Source organism: Diadema setosum, chromosome 18 (genome assembly GCF_964275005.1).
Source record: "Diadema setosum chromosome 18, eeDiaSeto1, whole genome shotgun sequence".
In the NCBI taxonomy this organism is placed as follows: Eukaryota; Metazoa; Echinodermata; class Echinoidea; order Diadematoida; family Diadematidae; genus Diadema; species Diadema setosum.
The window spans coordinates 34,332,692-34,356,996 of NC_092702.1; positions in this window are offsets into that span (position 1 = coordinate 34,332,692).

Sequence of the window (24,305 nt, forward strand, 5' to 3'; positions counted from 1 at the left end):
GACCAAAAATGGGAGTTTCCGGTATACCGTGTACTTGTTCTTTCCACTTGATTCTGTCAAGTTCATATTAATCTATCATTTGATTTTACACTCTTCAAAAATCTTTGTATTCTTGTTCAATTACTCTTTTTCTTCAGCAACTTAGGCGATCTACACACTGCTATTATATGAAACCATGTTTAATGGTAAAAATCCATGGTTCGCCAAAGATGGCGCTACGCTTGCATGGGTACCTCCACTCCACTTTTTTTTTCAGGGCGTTTCAATAATGAAAGTTATCACCACCACCCCCCCCCCCTTCCATCGCAAATCTATTAACACAGAAAAGAGCTGAATGGATAGACGCTGTATGTATACTTCACAATGACTTGAACCCTTTACGTCACTTTGGTAACATTTCTTTCTTGTGCCTGGAATCAATTTCCATTTCGAGTCTGCAAACAGAGAATTATTGTGCATCAATTTGCTTCTCTCAGTCCAGAAAAAATCACTCTCAGATACTGACGAAGAAAGGTCAAAATGTGTGATTAATGAAAATGCACTGTTCCTGTTTCTTTCGTTGAACCTGCATGTAGTTTAGGATGAATCTGCCGTGATGTAGAATGGGGGCAAGCGTGGTGGCTATAGCTACAGCCGGATGCTGTGTGTATCAAAACAATCTACACTGCCCCCATGTTTACCTAGTCAACAACACAAACAATTATGAAAGGCGAGACCTCGACAAACAATTTATAGCACTGTCGCACAATATCATATCACTCTAATGCCCGCGGAAAGAGCCTGCCCCGATTTTCACACTTGTACACTCTAGTTCTCGTTTTTTCTATCTTTCTCCTTTTCATGCAATCTTGTTTCCTTTTCGTCATCAATTTTGACGTGATGATTTCCCTGTTAACATATCTTCCTTCATTATCAGGATTGTGATGTTATGATCTCAACAACAACAAAAAAATGACTGAATGTATATTTGTGTTTTTTTTTTAAGTAAAACAAAGCGATCCTAATAAATGGTGGGTCCCACCTTTTATTAGAGTCGCTTTTTTATATCTCAGCCATTTCAAAACCAATTTCATCAAAATTTGATGAAATTGGTTTTGAAATGGCTTTAAAGTTTATCTAATAAACTTTGAATTCCTCTTAGAATGATGTGCTCTTTAATATTTCAAGAAGTTTCTCACTATCTGAAAAAAAAATCATCATCAAAAAATGCTGAAAAACTGAAAAACCATCTCAAGCCAAATTGTACCGTCCCTTTAATTTTTTCTGTGGCTGACTAGAAATTGAGTCTGGTCAAAAGAGATATGGTCCGTAGCAGAGCAGTGCCCTTTATGTTAGAATCACCAGTAGTGACCCTGTATATGTTTCTATTTATATTCCAACCCGAATCCTCACTGAGGATAGCATTCTCCCGAGAACCCAGCTAATTTTAAACATTATTTTGAGTATGACGTGCACCTTCCCTTACACTCAATGTAGAGTTACAAGGCGGCTTCCAGTCTATCTCAATTTTGTGTTTCACTTTTAATTCCAGCTCGTGAGCTTATAGTCCCTGTTACCTAGAAATAGACAGGTATATGGTCGTTCTTTCCCCTAATCTTAAAGAATATCCAGAAGGATAATTGTAAAATAATTTTGCGAGTTTTTGCCCAATGTTCTGCTATTTTGATGGGCGTTTCAAAACTCGCCAAGTTACCAAAGAAGAAAAATCAGTGTGACTTGTGTTATACTTATTAATAAGAACATGAACATTTTCAGACATATATATTTAGAGAGAGTGTGTGTGTGTGGGGGGGGGGGGGAGATCATCGAGAGAGAGAATTATCCACAATGTTCAAAATTAACGAAATTATACATTCTTGTCAAATGCTAGTTTCCGAACCAAGTTTATGTAGTATATGGAGTGTAATTCAATTGAATTTCATCGACTGAGACGCAAAGGAATCGCTGCATTTTTCGATTGAGCTGAGTTCACGAAAAGTTATCAAAATAATTGGGATCGGGGGGGGGGGGAGTGACGGCATGAAGACAAGATCGGAACACAAGTGGACAGAGAAGCATCTAGGGGGTTGAGACTGCTGAGTACAATCACCACCGAATCGCAACGCTACATTTCTCACATACAATGTCCCGGAGGTATTTGTCTTTCATTTTCTCCGCTATGGTCCCAATCTACATTCGCCCTGTCCGAATAAAGAGTAGATAATCACACGGAAACATGCCATATTCCAGTCGAATGTATCCATTTGGAGTTAGACACCTCATGTTGGTAATTAGCGTTTCAAAATTTAGTTATCATATATAAGAGGACAGCATACAAAAACGTTGTTTATGTGACTTTCAGTATCGTTTCATGGAAAATGTACGTAATCAAAGGTAAATTTATTAGTATAGAAGATAAACCGATATCATCAACTGGGTTGATTTCACAGAAAAATGACTTAAGAACTAATATGGGTTTTTTCTAAATTACTTGGAAAAACTTGAACTACACTAAGTCCTATAGATAGCCCATGAGTAATACATTGATGGAAGTAGAAAGACAAAGAATTTATTAAGCTGTTAGGAAATGTCCACGTTATCAAAAAGCTCAACGGCATCTCGAAGTCAAATTCGATTCCATAATGGTGGTACGAAGTGAGGATGACAGTGTTTTACATTCACCTTTTTGACACAATGTTAAAGATAATTGAGAGTTTAGAAAGTACCTTTGAATACTAAATCAAGTTATCGTGTTTATGACTTGAAGTCTAGAAATCGGTCAGACATCACAAAACAATCTGTGCAAAGTGAAGAAGTGGGTCAAATAAAGGGAAAGGGGGCGTAGCAATCAGGTTAGCATACCGTCTGTGTTGATTGCCTTCGTGACTCCTTTGCCATTGACGCACGCACACTCAAGCACTCACACGCACACGCACACGCACACGCACACTAGACTTATGAACGAGAATAAAAGCAAACTATCCTTGCGCACTGTATCAACCCATGGTTTTTAGATGTGAAATAGTGACAAATTAAACCCAGACTCTGTTGGCGACTGCGCCCTCAACCTGCACTTTCACTTGGGGGTGGCTGTTGACACTGTTGTGGGTAAATGTCATTCGTATCTGTTTCCCTAAATTGTCGTATGTAAATGAGCACACTGTTTGCCCATCACGATGGGTTTGCTTCTTCAGCTGATGAAATGAAGAGAAACTTCAAATAAATTTCAAACTATACTTTAGTCATTCTCTCTCTTTTATAACTTATACTACTCTCAAAGAAAGAAAAAATATGTCCTGCATTTGCTTTGTAATTTACTGTCTACAATCTTCGATATCGCCTCGTCATTCTCTCTCTCTCTCTCTCTCTCTTTCCTCTCGCCCTTCCCCCCCCCCCCCCCCCGTCACTCTCTCGCCATTTGCAATTATATATATATATATATATATATATATATATATATATATATATATATATCGGTCATGAACGATCTCTCGCCCTATATCCATATAATCATAGCATGATCACTATCACTTAATATACACAGAGAGTGAGAGAAGAGAGAGAGAGAGAGAGAGAGAGAGAGCTGGATCAAAAGTAGAGCGGAGATACTAACATATCGAAGCCATCTATAGCAATATTGTGGCAACTGATATTCTGAACAAAACTGTATACTACTCGCCTTCTTCTTCATCATCATCATCCTCTACTTCTTTATATTTCTTTTCTCTTGTATTTTCTTAATCATGTTTTTGTAAGGCATCGTAAATAAATTCTCGTAGATTCACAGTCAATAATCAGCAAACAAGTCATTGCTTACTGGAACCGGTCGTGCCATGCATTATAAGTCGGTACGACATAGCAATATTTGGGAGAGAAGGGGTTAAGAGAATGTCGAGACGGGTTTTGTTTATTCCCCTAGGGTCTGTCAATCTCCGAGGTCTTAGAGCATCTCACAGATTGAAAATTCTCAGCGTATTGATTTTAGCCCGTAATATCAAGTATAGTGTCTCTCTTTCTCTTTATAATATCTGCCTCTCTAGCTATCTCTCGTTTCTTCAGAAGAGATTAAAAAAAAAAAAGACGATCATGCAAAGATCCGGCTATTCAAACAAACATGGATTTATGCGCTGGAAAACATTTCCTACACAGCCTAAGAACATTTCAAAGTGCACAGCAATAGTCTAATGATCGAGCTTTCAAATAAACACGTTGGATCTCTCATTTTTAAGTGCATTTCTTACTCACTTTTTTTAAAATCATTCCCCATCAAATCCGTTCAAGTGCGCACAAAAGAGTAACGCTGTGAATTTCTGTTGTTGTGGTAGGTGTATAGAGATGGAGTATATAGGAGAGAGATGACAGCTCGATAATTTCAATGTTGATTGATCGCTATGTTGATCCGTAGAGCGATAAGTTTGTCCGTTCCTCTATTATCTGACTAATCGATTGATGATTGATTGATTGACCAGAGGGTTGCCAACAAAGCTCATTGGTGAGAGATTACAGTTAACTTTTTTGTATGACTTTTTAGGTCAGCGCGGTATCAATACCGAATATTATTCATGTTTCCACCCAAATCGTCATGGCTTTTTTCATTGAGATTTTTTTTTTTTTTTTTGCGTTTTACGATCTACCCAGTTGTGCTTAGCCCTATAACAATATCACCTACAATGAATGGGTGCCAAAAATAACTCTCAGCTGAAGGTGGCAAAATAATTGATTTCGAGTATTAGTCAGATCCATTTACTGTGCATCAGATAACACTCGATTTTCAAATCCTGTAAGTAACTTTGCCAAAGGGGTTGATGCGAGTTAAGCACCAGGACAAAAAAAAAATGCCATTTTGACGAAAACAGGGCTAACAAGCATCAGGCAGGTAATCCCACACAGTTGCAATTGATCAGTTGGAAAAGTTAAAAGGACTCATGTAGACATACAAAACACTTACATTCTACCAAATGTAATTGCGTTTGTGTGATTAGCTCAGAGCAAGAAGGATCGAATCGCATCGATGGGACAGACACGGAATTGATTACGACGAAAATTTGCTCGGGCAAATCAATTCTCCTGCTCCCATAGGTGAAGTTAGAGCAATTTGATTTTAGAGTCAGCATTTCATCGCTATAGAAGCCCTGGTGCATCGTCACTAAAGTGTGTGGAAACTAAGTGCGAGGAAAATAACGATACCATTTATTTGCTGGGAGAGGACGTCTAGGTTCAGTTACATTAACGTGGGGTACATAAAAATGGAATGCATCAGATTCTGAAATGTGAGATCAACCGTGACACTTGCAACAGGAAAGCGTGAAAAGACGCACAATGAAAACTGCTGGCTGCAATACGTTCCTGTTTTAAACTAATCATTTTGAATTTATTTTCAATCAAATTAGATAGTTCAATGCAGAATAAAGGTGTTGAAATTGATAAACATTTGTAGGCTATTAAATCTAGAGACTAGAAATGAAACGACGTTTACTCAGAATTCGGTTTGATGTCGTCATGTCGGGTTGGTTACTTTCCCATCCCTTCTGAGATATCACGTGCAGGCTTAGGGTGTTGTCACGGCAACTCGGAATTTCTTTTTCTTGTAAAAAATTTGTTGGGACGTGAAATTATGAACAGTAAGATTAATGTGCTTATCATTGATGAAAACACATTCCTAGCGTCCATCTAAATGTTTGCAGATACATCACACAAGTTTTGGATGTTTAAGCCCAAAAAAACTACATGTTGTACCCTTAAGTTGGTTATTGATTTTAATGAAAGATACATTGACTTGTGTTACGACTTGTTACAAACGCATACAAAAGTATGAAGAGATATAAATGCCTCTACTCTGATCTCTTCTGCTACTCTTTTATGCCTTTATTGACGGTAAACATCTGTCATATTCTTTTTCTTTTTCTTTTTTTTCTTCACTTTCCCGCAGAAAATGGGAAAAATATACCTAAGTTGTGTAAACATCTGTTTACAACATGATGTCCATGACAGTGCGTAGTGAATTTTATCTTCAGCATATTTCAGCTAAACAATTTTTTTCTGTTTTAATGGCGTTCCACTTAAAGACAAATTTATTTGTCTGTTTGTCTAAATGTTTGTTTGTTTGTTTTACAGTGGAGATCTCTCTCACCCTTTGTCCAAAAAAAAAAAGAAGAAGAAGAAGAAGAAGAAAGTTCTCCGTTCAAATTCTGCAGTCCTTTGGTCAAGTTGATGAGCTCAGGGTTGTGCAACTTCCCTGGTCGAGTTGTAATTCCACTCTTTTCAATCAATTATCAAAGTAAAGTTGCATACATGCATGATACAATCTAGAGCAATTTCCTCTATCTCATATACTAGTCTGTTCCCAGGTCATTATCATCATCATTATCGATATCCATCAACATTGTCGTTATTCTTTGATAGTGACAATAAAGAAAGGTTACCTAGAGTAGATAGTCTTTTTTTTTTAGATGAGCATGGAATGATATCAATAGCTTGTATATTCTGTTGTTTTGTTGGTGTTGTTTTCATTCGTTGTCAATTTTCTACCATTTCACTTCTTCTCTATAGTTTCTTCTTCTTTTTTTCTTTTATCTAGGTAACGAAGACTCCAGGTGCGCTATCGCTTCTACAAGGCAGACAATGTTAATTTAACCACAACCACGAACTGCCTGAAGAAATAGGAACATATTATGTTTCATGAGTCTCGTAGTCTTCAGAGTTATTCAATTACGCTTATTCTCTGTTCAGAAAACACCTAAATGGTAGAGAATCGCCAACATCACTCAGATGGGACGAATTGTCCACACTCAAATGCTCTGGCGCCCGCTATAGTCAAGCAATGCTGCGAGTAGCGAAGAAGTGTTACCAGTTAGCATGCATGAAGGCTTGTTTTATGCAGAAATTTCCTCTTTCGTTTTTTATAGTTTTTCATTCTGTTTGCTGGCACTCAAAACAACAAGCCGAGTGTTTTTCGTTTCAACTGTAGATCCCTTTTTCAAATCAAGTTCTTTGACAGATGTTCTCCGAAATTCTTAAAGTAAGGAACATATTGCACTTCTCACGAACCGTTTAACAAAGACGTTTGTACATTCTCATCATCTAACCTTGATCTACATTCTCTTAACATCGGGATTTTGGGGCGTTTTTCTTTTAATCACACAGCAAACTAATGTTAGATATCGCCTCTTCATTGGGTTGCTATGGCAATGATGCTCCTCCCCTCCCCTCCCCCCCGACAAAGATTCTTAAAACTTTACCTGAATTTTGTCAAAGGTTCTTTAATGGTTGTATTGTGTGGCGACATCCAATTGCTACTGGGTTTTTTTTTCCCCCTTCAAGCAATTTATTCATCAATTACTTTCTGGAATACATTTTGATAATCAATCTTCTCTCTCTCACTTTCTCTCTAGCTATTGATGAAACTTACCAAAGCAATGAAAGAGCTCAAAAACAGAAAAATGGGCCACATAATCCCCCTTCCCCCCCCAAAAAAAAAAAAAAAAATGATCGAGCTTATTTGGTGACGTCAATCAAATATGTCCACAGATCTGTAACGACTCAAAACTAATATGTGAAAGTGAGCTAAACAAAAAGTGAAAGGAATAGAGAGACCCCCCCCCCCCCCCCCGGTCTCCTCCAAGCTTGGCCGCAATGGTGGTAAAATCCAGAAATCCTCACCGGACCGAAACCGGGAACTATCACCGACATCAATTTTATGCGGTATAGATGTCATTGGTACTGGGTGAGTTAACCCCCTTCAAAGTCTTCCGGCGAAATAGAAAGTCAGGTGAGCGCCGAAGATCCTTCGGATAAAAAGGTGAGACGATATGGTTTCAGATTGCTTTTGTGTTTCCCTCATCATAACCGAACCCTCCTTTAGCTTAATTCGAAACTAATCCGTTGTCACCCTCACTCTTGAAGGGGGAAAAATGGCGGGAGAGGGGCTGACATAAAGATGATAAAAGAAAGGGAGATCAAGCCCCCTGGTCAAATAACCTATCAGGCGCGTGGAATTGAATTCGTCACACTTGGAGTCCCGTGAGAAATACACTTGGCGGATACTAGGATGATTTTAATTTCTTTTCTTCCGAAGGCCTAAGGTTCAAAGATGCAAAATGCGGTCCATATCCTATCACAGGCACGTCCTTCCCTTCCTTTAAGGTTACTGTTTTGCTTTCCGAAAGTTATCAAGGTCTCGAAAACGCCGCGACTGACGCTTTAATAAGGCTCGATCCACGCCTATCCCCACAAGACATCTATTTGCATTGATGCATTTTCCTGTCTCAGCTTTTGATTCGTGTCTCTTTTTGTTTCTTTTTTTTATGTCTGGATGACACCTTTTTCCTCCCCCTTGCGTCCAAGAAGACTAACCGTGTGTGGCGCGGTGAAAATGTCGATTACCATGATTGATCGCTCCGTCTACCCGATCTTCTGGCTGTTAATTTGCCGAATGGAATCAAGTATTCACTACAACGGGTCATCGGCGGTGGCGTGCCGGTGATGATAATTATTTTCAGGCCGGTGTCGGCGGCGCTGTTTGATGATCAATCTTTCGGATTTCGATGTCTCCGTTTCCAAATGATCATGTGGACGTCATGTCAATTCTACCTCCTCATCACCATTCACGGCTTCGTTGTTAAGTAGGAACATTTGCCAAAAATCCTGAATAGATCCAACCACGATTTTCTTCGTCAATGTTTACCTACGTGTGAAAATTGGCTGTTATTGTGACACAATTCATCACTTGCTCAGCCAAAAGTATCTGTGCTATTTTCGTCTACAATATTATTCCGTGTCACTGCAGTGTAATAAAAAAGGGGACAACCTCCACACCAAGAGCTCAGGATGACTCATTTCATGTCCTGTGATTCTTCAATTTCATTTGATGAGTTCAATTGCCAACCAATAAAGCCGTTCAAGTGTTCAATAACCTCGGCTGTTTTGGATTTTTTTAATAGAATAATCAAATAAGGACAATCTTTAAAAAGACAAAAACAAAATTGAAATCATAAACCAATGTGAAGTTATTGCTGTTGTGTAAGACGGCCTTTAAAAAAATAATTTATTAAATATTGTGTCTCTGGGTGTTGAACTAATTATTTCGATCAATCATAACTCGATATTATCAACTTGTTCCTGTCGCTTATCCCAGTCAAACACATTTCATAGACCACTCGGTCAAACAGCACAGAAAACAAATCAATTAACGCTTCAAACACAGAGGTGGAAAGGCAAAACTATCAAACAATGCCACCGTATAGCGTAGTAACGCAGCAGGCTAACGGTCTGTTTTTTATTTTGAATACCCGTTCCTTCTTTATACAGAGATTGTCACTGAAGTCATATTTTGTCTTCAATCTGACAGCCGAATAAAACTATCAATCTCCTCATGGTTCACGAAGGATTTAGAATACTGTTTGGGGCAACGCCAACCACGTTTTATTCCTGATTTTTACCTACTTCAAAAGCAAAACGACGGAACCTTTGCCATTCTACGTCGAACTACGCGGGATCGGAGAGGGGTGTGAGAGAGAAATCTCGTCCAATAATCTCTTTCTTCGATGGGAAAGAATCAAAAGTGAGGCAAGAAAATGTGAGAATAATCGATGAGCGATCCAGTCTCGTTAGACGAGACAGACCCAATAAGGTCACGGAGTGTTCCCCTTCTTGCCTGATTTCTGCAAGTCTTGCAAGCCGGTATCCAGGAGGGTAAGACTTGATACCCTACAAGCGGGATGTATGCTGGCTCCCCTGTCTTCCGATGCTGGTAGGAATTAGGGACGATCGAGGAATTCAACCTGTGTTCGATGCCTCTGTGGATTTTTAAGGTTAGCCAATGGGGTTGAATGCAAAGTAGAACGTATTTGAATGACTTAGATGAGCCAATGCCACACTGAGAATACCCTAATTGAGTTGAATACAAAAAGTGACATACCATTCAGCGAGGACGTAACAAACTTCACATGCGGCGTCAAATGTAATAGTTCGCACTACTTTAAAGACAGTCTGGAGTCTTCAGCTAGAAAATAAGCTCCTTTTTTGCCTTTGACGTCACACACCTTACAAATTTCGACTCCTTCTATTGCCTCATGAGTTTGGGAATGTGAAGGTTTATAGCCTGAACAGCTCATGAATGAAAGACTCTCAGAGATTTAGATGAGGAAAAGAGCCTTTATTATCGCAATGCTGGATGTTTCATTCTAAAAAAATCTGAGAAAATGACCGAGAAGGACATTGTCCGATCGCAGTGCACGTTGTATACTCTAAGCCAGCAATGCCCGATATATTGTCATGATGTCATCTTCGAGAGCACGGGTGAATCTCCGCTGCAGCTGCTATGTTGAGTCCATCCAGGCCCTTTCTGATCACAAAACTGTCAATAGAAACCCAACGATCACCCTCATCACCGCGCCGAGATGCGATGCGACGGAAACTCGGCCGTAATATCCGTCCGCGCTCATCCAAATCACTTACAAATTTTATTAGAGAACTGCTTTGCTCGGCGAGTCACACACAGCAGTTCATTCACAGAGAGCTCACCAAGAGATCATTGGCAGAAGGGCATAAAAAAAAGAAAGGAAAGAGAAAGAGAAGAGGTAAGAAGAAGAGAGAAAACTGGGACGACATTTATCGGGCTTAAACCGATAATGCGCAGCCAGTTTGGGCCACAGAAGCGCCTGGGCTGATGTAGAAATCAGGGAAGATGTGATCTTCGGCAGCCTGCTCGGGATCTAAAGTTAACCCAGTAAGACCTGAATTCCTAGCATTTGATGCAGATCATGATAGACAACTGTCGACTTATTGTATCAATAGTTTGTTGATTTTTTATTTTCAGTGATACACTTCTAAAACATCATGCCTGCAGAACGGTTTGTATACAGCGTTATTGTTTAAGATGAAACAGTTAGACCGACGACCTGCCCCTTAAGTAATTAATTTGTATAAAAATCATTGATTTACAATAATGAATATGAAGGGAGTTAAATAGGAATATGAATGGAAAGGCTGTAAGTGTTTAAACACTGGGAATTAAACCAGACTACGGTTTTACTCCCAGAATCACGGCGAGCTACTCTTAAGGGCTTTTTACACTTGTGTTTCTTAACCCCGGACTTTCTCTGACCCAGGACTATCGTTAGTCCCGTACCAATTTTTTCAGCTTTTACACTCGCCAATTAGTCCCGTACTATCTCTTGTCCGGGGCTAAGGAGAAAACTGACCTTTTTACACTCGTCTTTCTTAGCCCCGGACTTTCCAAACCACATGAATATTCATAATTACGCTGTGTACTGTACACGTACACGCACGCACCGGCAGCACTTGATTACCTCGTTTCTGATTGGTCAGTGAGGGTCGCACTTCGTCTCCGTCGCTTAGCCCAGGATTATTTTTTCGTTCTGTTTACACTCACTTGCTTGGCACCGCAATTGCGGTGCTAGCACCGCAATTGCGGTGCTAACCCCTGCTATTTTGCAGGGCCAGATAGTACCGTACTATCGGTGGGGCTAGCCCACTTTGGCAAAAACGAGTGTAAACAGAAAGTGGGCTAAGGATAGTCCCGTACTATCGGTGGGGCTAAGGCCCCCCCTTAGCCCCACCGATAGTCCGGGGCTAAGCAAAAATTTACAAGTGTAAAAAGCCCTTAATTGAGGATCTTTTAGATACAAAATGTCTTGATACTGTCAACAGCATGGCGATTTTCGTGAACGAAACATCGAGTCAGTAAAACTGCGTAGAAACTAAAGATTGTGATAGGGAGTTTAGACATAATATTTATCTTCTATGTCATTATGACCAGGCGCCAGATAATCATCTCTCTTTTTGAGCAGCCTAATAACCTTGTAGATCTAATCTGATGATGCTCAAACTTCGTATGATATCTTTTAAGTGATCGCATGTTCAGCTACTTTCAGAGTACAAACACACAGGGGTGACTACGTCTTGCAGCTTCCCCCTTCATACGAGATGTCAGACAACACTTCAAAACCTTGAAACGAAGTTGGCTAGTAGGGAGTCGAACAAGCATTGCGATATCTGAGACTGGGGATTTAGATTGGTTTATTTCACCGAATGATATCCGAAACGGGAGATCATGGGGGGGGGGGGTAGAACGGTTGTGCGCTGTATACACGAGCGAGCTAGACCCTCTCCCTGTCATGCGAGATTCATTAATGTCGCCATGTCAATCCGACCAGCGCTCGGTGGTCTCCTCCAAACCATCGAGCACGATTGTCGCATAATGACGTTAATGATGTCGGATTGATGCTGATCAATGTCCACCTGGGGCGGCCTGGTGTGAATTAAGGAGAGCATCGCGACATCACTCGTCCGCCCGCTCGTCCTGGGCTTTATTCACCATCTCGTGCAGGTGATGGTGGACAACAGTGGGGTCTAAGTTCTCAACGCTATTTGCGCGCCTTACGGCGGAGAGCATGCAGCCTTTGGGTTATAGTGAGAAAAGAATATGAAGAATGAAAAAAAAAGAAGAGAAGAAGGAACAAAATAAGAAGGGTTAGATTTAAAGTCTCCAATCTGCTATCTGAAACGTAGCAGATCATGACTACATCAGACAGAAATAAGATATTGAGTCAGAAGGGCTGGGTCCTGATCCTATGTTGTTGTTTTATGGAAAGAAAGTAGAGAGAATCTGATCCTACCAGAATCTGATCCTATCAGAGTTTTCGTCAGAGGCAAAATGACAACAACAGACTGCACACATACCATAAAAGCAAAATTGTGCATCGCAATTGTGCATTACTCAGACTTTAGATCAAGTTTCATTATCTCTATCATCTCAGTTGATTCATTTTACTAGATGCCGAATTTAGAGGGATAATCAACAAGGCAGTTTTACTTCTTAGAATATATCTAAAAAGTTCACGTCATCACGACAAGGAGATTAAAGACTAAGATCTTTTTATTGATATTAACAAAATGCAAAAGTATAAAATGACGAGAATGTAAAACATGCGTTAATCTACATACCAACCGGGCTAGCACATTGGTTACTAATATTTGCACATTAATATATTCTCTGCACATTCTTGGACGTCATTCTGTATATTTCACCTTTCGCAGATCTACGGGATCAGCCCGTATGCTCAAAAAGAGCGACAGGCTTTAGATTTTGATCTTGAACTTGAGAGAATAATTCTTTGAGCTTGATATGTTATAAGGTAAATTTACTAACCTGTGATATGCAGGAAAAAACTTCATCGAATAGATATGGTATACATCTCCAGAATCGTGGGAGGGTATTCTCTTTTATTTTATTCGTTTCTTTATCATTTATTTCTATTGCATGTGAGTACTGTCGTGTTTATATTTTTATGTGTGTGTGTTTATCTTAAAAAAAAAAAGTCTTGAGGTAGAAATAGGTAATGTGATTCAACATTAATCTTATAATCTCTCTCTCACATTCCTGATTGATTAATTACCTATTTTAAAGTGCCGACAAATGGAGGAAAATGTCTTCACCATTATTCTAAATGTAAATGCAGGCAACGCACGATCACACAATATCTTGTTTATTAAGGTAAGCGCTGAATCCACACTAGGAGTAAGTCTTTGTAAACAGGGGGCGGATGTCTGAAATTTGGGTTACGCTGAACAATTTTACATACATTACGGGTAGGCTTTCAGGAAGCATACTTCCTCCCTCTCTCCCCTCTTCTTCTTTATTTTCTTTTTTTTTTCGTTGGGAAGGGGAGGGACGTATTTTGTTTTTTGTTTTTGTTTCAGTCTCATAGTGTCATGATCACGGCCTGAGGACGTATACGGTGAGACTAGACGAAAAGGCAGAGAGAGTCAAAACACATAAAAAATTGGTTCTTGCCGAGTGACTGATGGGTTTTGTCTTTCAATACTAAAACTGCATGTCTGAGAAAGAAATGGAATCTTTTTGAGGAATTCGAATTCATTGTTTTTGCTATGTTTGTTATATTTCATGTTTTTAGCGTGATGGTAGCTCAGCTTGTCTTTACAAATTTGGCAAAAAGTGGGAAACAATCTAACGTGGAATGACGGTGCCAGGTTTACATGAGTTTAAAAAAATGGTCAGTGTCCGTCTGTCGTTTTCAGAGAATATTTATAGCCCCTATTTGTTATATAAACTTTCTAACCAGGTGGTTCTCGACAACGTAGTCACATAATAATGTGTCCCTGCATCATATAGTAATCCTGTGCAAACTAGACGAGACGCGCTTATAAGTATTGCTCAGTGTGGTGCTTGTAACTTCCTTTGATGCAATTGTACCGTTGACACTGTCAAGCACTTCTCCTGTAATCCTGCAAACTGTCAAACTCTTCTCCTGTAATCCGTCAGTATGTCTATCACATCTTAATAATTTGTGTCTTCTTCTTCGTAAAGGTATTTTTTTTTCTTTTCTTTTTTTGCTTTCAGAGCAATTTTCTCGGTATTTAAGATAAACTCATAATATTGCCATTCTTAACTTTTGAACTGGTACTCAAGCGTTTTGTAAAAGGTACTTATGGAGGGAGAGATTTGTTTTTTTAATATATCATAAAGTGTCTGCTCAGTTATGTTCTCTCTTCTCTCCTCTTCTTACTTAATTGATGTTGTTCTCATTTTGTCATCTCGTGGGTCCTGTCCTACTGTCTGTCTGTCTGTCTATCTGTCTGTCTGTCTCTCTCTCTTCTCAGTATCTCTTCTCTTCCTATTTCTTCTACAGATTACATATTCGACACATACGAGATGAACACACACTACATCTATCGAAGTAATTCGGTTAGCGTCCAGTTCCCTGCAGATTGGTTGTATATTGTAATTAGATTCCAGGTCAATTATGGAATGTGGTCCTGATAAAGAGGAACGGGAAATTGGTCCTGTAATTGAATGAAATTCCGTTGCGACAGTACAATGATTTTCATGTTTGTGTCTTAACTTTATTCAATCTCTCACTATTCCCCGACGGCTGAATGTGAATACGACGTGTATGTGCCTAAAGGATGGGACACTTTGTGTCACATTAATTCTTTCTCTTCTCAAGAGACACTCGCGCTAATTCTTGCACATAGAGCATGATTATTACCAGTCTCCTATCTCGCCATCCCCCTCTCTATATCTTTCCTCTCTCTCTCTCTCCCTCTCTTTCTCTTCCTCTCCATCTCTTTTTCTTCCTCTATCTGTCTATCTCTGCTTTTCCCTCACATTCTTTTCTTACTCCTTGCCTCTTCTTTCCTCTCTTTTTTTCTCTTCCGTTTTTCTTTCTTTCTTATCATGTTCTGTTAAGTCTGTCTCAATCAAGTCTAAGTATTTTTCTCCGTCTATTATTTCTGCTCTCTCCCATTCTAACTTATGAATTCAATGTAAATCGTTGCCAATGTACTCACGTAACTTGTAACTATTGTTTGGCTATAGTAGTAATCTGTAACCAATGTAGTGCAAACAGCTTTTTTTTTTCTTTTTGAACGTCTGTACTCGTGAGCGATATGTCGCAATGATCGTGAATTTTATAAGGGAGTATAGGCCTGAACGTACCTTATTACACTATAATCATATAGCTTGTAGGTGAAGTCGGTAGCCTGCTCTGCGGACATGAAAAATAGCTGTTGTAGTGAATAAGCATCGATGACTTAGAAATCGAGTGAATGCAAAATTTATGCAGCATACATCTGTGTCTGTTTTGTTTCTGCATCTATGTCATGCAGCAATAACAGCCACCGAAGGAGGAAAAATCTTTCAAAGTACCAATCCAGTAGCCATTGAGTGGAGGGAAACCCCCTTCACCAACGTGTGCTGTACTGTGATGAAGTTCACACAGCGGACTACAGTATGCTGTTCAAACTGGTAGTTTTGTAGCACACTGCAATGTGAAGATAAACAGCCTGAATATATTTCAGAGTTCTCCCGAACATAAGGCGCCATTGATGATAATCGAATAATTGCTGAATACTTCGCATGTGTGATACCGTCTGTGTGTGGGGGGGGGGGGGGGAAGGGGAGGGTGTGCCTGTGTTTGTGCATATGTGTGCGTGTGTGAGTGTGTGTGTGTGTGTGTGTGTGTGTGTGTGCGTGTGTGTGTGTGTGTGTGTGTGTGTGTGTATCAGTCCATGTTATTGCCTGTTTGTTTTGGTTGTATTGTTTTGTCTACTTCACTAGGTTTCACGTCCATCGGGAGGAAATCATGATATTCGTACATTTCAGGGCATGATTGGCACACGACCGCAAATTGTGTCTCTTTGGAAGAAAATAAGGACGTTTTGGCTCGACAGCCGGAGGAAGCTGGAGGGTGTTTTATCGACTGACCTTTTGATTGAAGTTCAGCCTGCGATTGACGCAGTTTTTAATTTCCGCTTCGTGATGTAGGTCCTTCTAGACTGCACATCAAACAGACACTATTCGCCACGTAGCTTCAAAACGCCTTGTTGTTTCCATGTGCCACACGTTGATTTGTAGGTTGGGTAATCCTAACGTGTCTTGACGATTTCGATTAATTCTGCGACGAAAGTATAGCAATCATGAAGAGACTGCACGAATGCGAAGGAAATGTAACGTGCAGCCGCCAGCAAATGTTGACGAAATATCACATGTTGCCGTCGAAATAACAGAATGGCATGTAGCCCATACGAACAGAATTTCGATTATTCATAGATTTTTAAAGTAATTTGCAGCTAGGGCGTCGTGATCTTCCCGGATTTGTTCTGGCTTGTCGCAGCAGAGTTTGAGGAGCTGTTTCCTGACCACCGCCGGAGCAGTCAGTCGACGGTAACATTGTGGATCTGATGACGAAGCAGAATTGTTTTAATTTTTCTGCAGACTACCCATACCTCGTATACGTGTGGCACGTGATGGGACAGTTAAAGATTAACTACTGAACATTGTCAGGAAGTCGTCGAAAACGTGGACCAACATTCAGCGATACATCATAAATTCAGTGTCATATCCACCATTAATTCATTTACCTTCTACTTCTCACGTAGATTACCGTTAAATGATTATGATAAGATAATATTTGCCGCCAAGGGACATACCAGCTTATCAATTAACATACATGAAATCATTTTGCTTCGTAGGACTTGATGCGGTTTATTCATAAACTTGGAATTGTTTAAACATGAAGCTAATATTCACATATTTAGTCTCACACACACACACACACACACACACACACACACACACACACACACAAGCACATTCTTCTTGATATTCCATGTATTATTGACTTTGAACGTTGTATTCTCGAATCGTCTTTTAGAAATTTTCCTCGGTTCTGCCACAGCTCAGAAACATCACCGGAGCAAACCTGGCTGGACTATACAGTAGACAGTGGATGGTGTAATTATCATTTCCATGATCACGAGAGCAAAGGAAAGGAATCCAACGGATTTGATTACTACTGAGTCCCAGCCAATCCATGCAGAAGTTCAAGTTCAAAGGAATCTCCAGAGCGTCAGGATTTAGGTCTGGTGATCATGCGCATTTCTGACCTGGAATTCGATATTGCAATTCTGTCCAGAGATCGTATAGACGGGCTTAGAGGGAGATCAGGGCTCGCCCGCACCCAACCTGTACGTGGAATGGGCCAAGACGCAGTGGGGATTATGTGCAGTGTGCTGTGAGAGCAAGGGGATGTATTCATGAATGCATTCCGTAATCGGGTCAATGAGAAGTAATTAGGATTACCCCCATCGGGTATCCTAACCCTCACCACCACTTGTCACCGTGCCCCTATACTAGCCACAGCTTCCCTCCTTTACTGCTTGCTATGTACCATTCATTCTCTCATTCTTTCTCTCTTTCTCCCTTTCTTCTGTTTTCTGTCCTCCTTTTTATCTTCAAGTTTTTGCTCTCACCACTCCCCCCCCCCCTTTGCCTTCTCTCTTCGACATGTCATTTTCTCCTGTCTCTCTTTAACGCTAATCCACTTCAACTTCATCTTATAGAGTACCATGCCTTTGGGGTAATCGAGTAATCGATTTTTGCCGCACATGCGCAGTTGATTTGTTTTGTCCATCTATGGAGCTCTACCAACCAAAACTCAAACATCAATGGGTATTGAAATGTCCTGTATGAGAACGAAACAAAGAAGGATAGAAGAAATACAGAAATATGCAAGAATATTGCGTATCTTCCCTTGCTCTCTCTACCTATATAATCATATAATAGATATGATTACGTACAGTGCTTGTATATAGTCATGTTCAAGTGTACTTTCATCCATTCTTAATTGTGTGTTTATTTCTTATCCAAGATAAAGATTTGGTGTCTTTAACATAAGCTCCCTCATTTTACTTTTATTTTATTTAATTCTATTTGTTTATTTGTTTGTTTGTTTGTTTGTTTGTTTTTGTATCGTTTTTTTTTTCTTTGTCAGAAATTCATAGAACTCACAGTCTTTAATTTGTTCATGTCTTATCGTTTTCCGTACATAATCTTCGTATCTTGTTTCATTTCATCCCATTCACCATCTTCCATTTTCTCTCTTGGTAAATAACACTCCATGCGACTTCCTCTTTCTAAAACAATCTCTGGCCATAATGCTGCGATAGCGGTCTTCATGGACTTCTGTCAGCGTTGTGCACGTGCTGAGCCGTGGAGAATAACTCAGATTTGGCGGTGAAAACTCATGTTTGTAATTGATGTTACTGTATACCAAAGAGATGCACTCTATTACGTCAAGTGATCTTGTCAATAAACGTTGCGGGTTCTCGGCAGGTTCCTCGGGGAGCCCTCATCAAAACACCCTTCGCTTTCGATTAGCAACGGGTGGGACTCGCTGGGTGTCGTGGGAAGTGAATTGCGCGCCTCAGTTAACGCCGTGTACAACGAGTACAGAGTTTTGCAAACAAATTCATTGCGGCAGAAGTGTGTAGTAACAAACATTTAAAGAAGGAAATAATACCCGATATTCTATAGAGAGCACCATTTCACTGTTTCATATTGAGTGTGTCAAAGGACTGAGCAGCCTGAACAAAAACAGGGAATTGCTTTAATTTTCTTCCTTTTTTTCATTATCATTTTGAGTATTTTCAAAATCATTAGTGTTATAATTGTTATAGATAATGACAATAATAATGATGATGATGATAATAATAATAATAATAATGATAATGTCAAGATATCAATGATAAAATAACACTAATGATGATAATGATACCGTAATAGTAATATCATCATTATCATATTCATTATTATCATTAAATCAATATCATCATAACCACTGTTTTAAGTGCAGCACAATCATTGCACAAAACAGATGAGATTTGGTGTAATTCTTGTTGGCTAAAAATCACACGTTTAACTTTAGAACCGTATACAGTCATTGTCCTCTGTTCCTTGAATTATTGCTGATGACGCTGTATAATGTTTTGCATTCCATTATTATATTGTTGCCATTTTCTATAGTTGCCAATGGGTTTAACGATTATTAGCTGTTTTTATAAATCTGCGAATAAGACAACAGACTCACAATCACGAAGTCTCTGGGTTCGAGTCCCCGGGGACATCCAACGAGACCGAAACCCACGAGCTATACGGACATCGACATCGAATAAGGTCCATGAGTCATGCAACCCACGAGTTATACAACACATCAGTTCAACACTAGGCAAATAAGAGCCATGAGTCCGAAACTAGGCAAACAAGCCCACGACTTCGACACTAAGCAACAACAACAAAAAAGCCCACAAATTCGACACTATCTGGTAATCTAGGTAAAAAGAACCAACGAGTTCGCCATTACATTACGGGGCTTAATGCTTCCGCCTCGTAGGCCTTGTTTTCCTGTGTCGAACTCGTGGAACTCGTGGGACACGTTTGCTTAGTGTCGAAATCGTGGGCCTTATTTGCAAAGGTCGAACTCAAGGGCTGCATGACTCATGGGCTGTATGACTCGTGGGCTGTATGACTCATGGGCTGTATGACACGTGGGCTGTATGATTCGTGGGTGTCGAACTCGTGACGTGCACCCGAGTCCCCTGTCAGCAACGCTAAGAGGAAATGCAATTTGTTAATCTATCACCACCGCCTATTCCTTCGGAGGGAATTTAAATCCGGCGTTCCATATACATTTTTGCTTGTGCTTATTGCTTCTTTTACTTTAGATGTACAAACTCAAGTTACGTCATCCCAATAACATTGGTCTCTGTTTCCATTCTAAAGACTATCGTCAGTTTCAGTTATGCTCCTCGAATGCCTTCAGAGGCACAATTACCTGCTGGGAAACCTAGCTAGGCTTTACAATGAATTCAGTAATAGTTTACTTTGGACATCCCACGATCACCTTTTTCATCCACCGTGACAATGTTTTAATAGGAGCGATGTGGGATGGAAGGGTGCGATGTGATATCAAGATTAGTTCAAACAGGTGGTATAGATATCACCATGGTAACAACACGCGGCATTAGCTTTCACACCTTTCTTCTTTCGCCCCCAAGGGGAGATCTCGGTTTCGCCCCTTGGGCGCTACCGATATCATTTCATTCAATGCATTTTAGATTGCTGTATTGCACTCTATAGCACGTTCGTTATAGCATGTAAAGGCAGGTCGGTATAAAACAAGGCATAGCTGTGTGAAAAAAGGTAGTCATCGATTATGCCCTATAAACGCTCGTAAGACGTATTGCGGGAATTAGGGAATTGAGTCAATTTATTTCTAGACCACTTTGAATACTAATGCCACCAATCGTTAAAGACACGCGTGATGTGACTCGCAACATGGGTTCGCTCCTCAAAGGTTTTGATAGATTTTGTCTCAAGAATGGGCTGCAAAATCGTCAGAGATAATACGATTACTAGTATTCCATCAGTCTACCTGATCTTAAAGAGCATGAGAAGAAAAATGGTGATCATGCGAGGTACTTTCTTCCTTTCCTCTTATCATCACCACATCAATAATGTATGTATTCCCTTTTCGATATTTACCAATTATGTCTGGTTTTCCTCTTGATTGAATATTATCTTTGCATGTTATTTGAAATGGCGGTAATACTTTGTAAGCTCTCTAACATTTCAAATTGTATAATTTGGATTTTTTTTTTTACAATGGTCATGTTCTGCATTGGTATATCACGAGTAAGTATGGCAGGTTGGAATGACAGTATCCTTTGATTTGCTTGAAATTTTTCTGCATACCTATTCCGGTTGAACTGGAATAAAGGAATTTCATTCGAGCAAAATTACGCATTACGACTATAAACTGAGCGCATTTTTATGTAGTCTAATAAATTCGTTGTTCTTTGCTATCCATCTTAACGACCCCCCAAAAAAGTAAAGTAAAGAAAAGTATGCAAATGAGGCTCCAATATTGACTTGGTCTTATTCCAGTACAGTTGCCTGAGTGAGCTGATCTAGTATCAGATAAGATAACATTATGATGACGGAAAAGTATTTTTATTTAACTGTGAAAGACACCAAAATGTCAATTGGAAAAGCAAAAATAGACTTTATGTTTTGATAGTCAGCATGTATATAAAGATGAGACAAAAAAAGTTCAAAGAAACTGATCTTATCATTTTCTCTGCCCCTCCCCGTTTCCTAGTCTCTACCTATCTGTCTATCTATCTATCTATCTATCTGTCTGTCTATCTATCTATCTATCTGTCTATCTGTCTGTCTATCTCTCCATCTAATCATTCATCTTGCACGCTTCTCTATGTTAAGATCTACCATATCTATTTGTTTGTTTATCTATCTTTTTATATGTCTATGTCGACACGCATACTTACGTTATACTTTAAAAAAAATGGAGTTAGAAAGACATTCATGCACACAAAACACTCGCTTAGACTCGACTGTTTAAAAAGTCTGAAAAAGGTTTAAATAGCATTAAAATTCCACAATCTTTTTGAGTATGCTTCCTTGGCCTACTGATTTCCATCACTCTTAATTCCTCTCTCAATTTGTTTCCAGACAAGGCAGACCATATCTCAATACTTTCTTGAAAGATTTTTCTCATATCATTCCACCTATGTAAAGACAAACATATCGAAGAGATTTATCGAGTTACACGGATTTGTGTTCTTTTAATACGTTTTATATTTCTCACCTGCATTATTTCTCTCACACGAGGAAATCCCCCGAGCTCCCATATACCTGCCGGCAAGAATGTCATAAAAGCCAACCCAGGGGAAAGTGGACCTTATGCCATATCCTAAGGTGGAAATGATAGACCGCATTGGTGTTTCTTGTATAGTGTGCGGTATCCCATTTCTCCCTCGTCGAGAACTTGGCCGCAATCTATGAGGCTGACTTTCTTTGCCGGCAGAGTTCGCTCGAATCAGGGGCAAAAATGATTGTGAAACACAGAAATTCGCTGTTTCAAAAAACCAACAACAACAAAGTAAGACATTGTTTGACATCCAACGTCACTACATTTCACTGTAGCACATATCCACAGTATTATAAGAACCAGAAAACCTGAAGACTTATTGTTAAGCAGGACTTATCCATGTATGATAGAAATTTTCGTGGACTGCCTTTCCAAAGTAAAGATGAAAAGGGTGAAAACTATGTACTGAAAGAATAAACTCGTTCCATCGCTTCCTGAAAGGATGGCGTGCAATAATTCTGTTTCTTAAATTTTTATATACTGTAAATGATGAGTAAAGTTAAAGTATAATTGACATGATTTTCTAATTTCTTTTTTTTTTCTATTTCTTGGTTTAAGGAAAGCAAGGGTGTGTTGGTTTGTTTTTCTTTTCTTTATAACGATGTTGCATAATTTGAGATGGGTAATATTTCTGTTAGACGACCACAAGATTGTCAACATCGTCGGCTATTTCATCCCCACCACTTCCATTTACATCATTAACGTTACCGCATCTATCGTCCCTGGTTTCAAAAAGTAAATATTTCGACAGTTTTATGTTATATACATATATTAAAACTGTATCATGTTTTGGTTTGTTTGATTGTTACAGCCTTTTGCCCACAGGGTGTCGAGTTCTTTAATGACAGAAGAAAATTGTTTTCATTTGTCTTCTTTTCTCTCATTATACTCTTTATCTGCGAAGTTTTGTTTTCTGCGGTTTCTTGCCACAAGTACACCTGAGAAAAATTATGGCCTGGAAATACTTTTTTTTTTCTCACTCGCTGCATCATATTCTACCATTAACCGCAACCCATTTCCCCCGATTTTTCTTCCTACCTTAACGATCGACAAAATGTTTGTGTTTTACAAACTTTCCATCTTTTCTTTAAAGGACAGAGTGACTATGACGAGTCAAAAGAAAAACCCGAGACTTAAAAAAGGAAAAAACCCAAGACATCTCTCCCTTTCCTTAAACTTGTGCAAAATTAATGACTGACCTCCATCTGACAGAGGCCTGTCGCTTCGTATCTTGTGTGCCCATGCATGCATTGACTACACGTGGAACGCAGCTTCAGCCACCGCTTTTATGCACAGCAACGCGCCGTGATAAATTAAAGGGATGTTCGGCTCCAGAAAAAGTCCGATCACCAGAAGGAAAAAAGGTTCATTAAAACCATTATGACATGACATGCTATTATTGAGTTTGTATTACAATATCCTACGTTACTTCTATTCTGCTGACGATTTTTTTTTCAGTTAATGTATTTGTTTTCTATTCCTGGTGTGCTGTTGGAATATTAAAAAAAAATAACCAATGCTGGTGTTCAATAGATATCAGACAGAAAAATTGGAACGATATGAAATTTCAACTGTTCACGAGTTTTCATGTAGCTTTAGTTTTTGCCAGAATCACATATGAAAATTAGTTAAGCGAATGAAGTCACAGCTTTCATATGGATTTGTTTCGAGCTAAAATGTTATAATAGCCATTTGTGCTGATATAGTTATGATGATTATGTTAAGCTTCTCTTCTAAAGTTACATTTTCAAAGACATTCCAGGTGCATGAATATTTGAGAGGAAAGAATTATAAGTACATATATATGTGTAAGATATGTATATTTCATCATATATATATGATATATATCTATATATCTATATATACATATATAGATATATAGATATATATCATATATATATATATATATATATATATATATGATATATATCTATATATCTATATATACATATATATATATATATATATATATATATATATATATATATACATTGGATATATACACTTGAGAAAGAGCGAGTCGCTCGAAAATTTGTGTGCAGAAATAAACCGTTGAATACAGCATGAACTTTGTTCCAGTTTTGTTCTTTATCTTATATATATATATATATATATATATATATATATATATATATATATATATATAATGCAATATAATTCATGATGTTTGATGTAATATCTTTATGTGAAATTCATTGGGAAACACGGAAGGAATAGCATTTTCAAATGTGAGAGTGACAAAATTCGCTAATTCGAGAAAACATCAGTCACTTT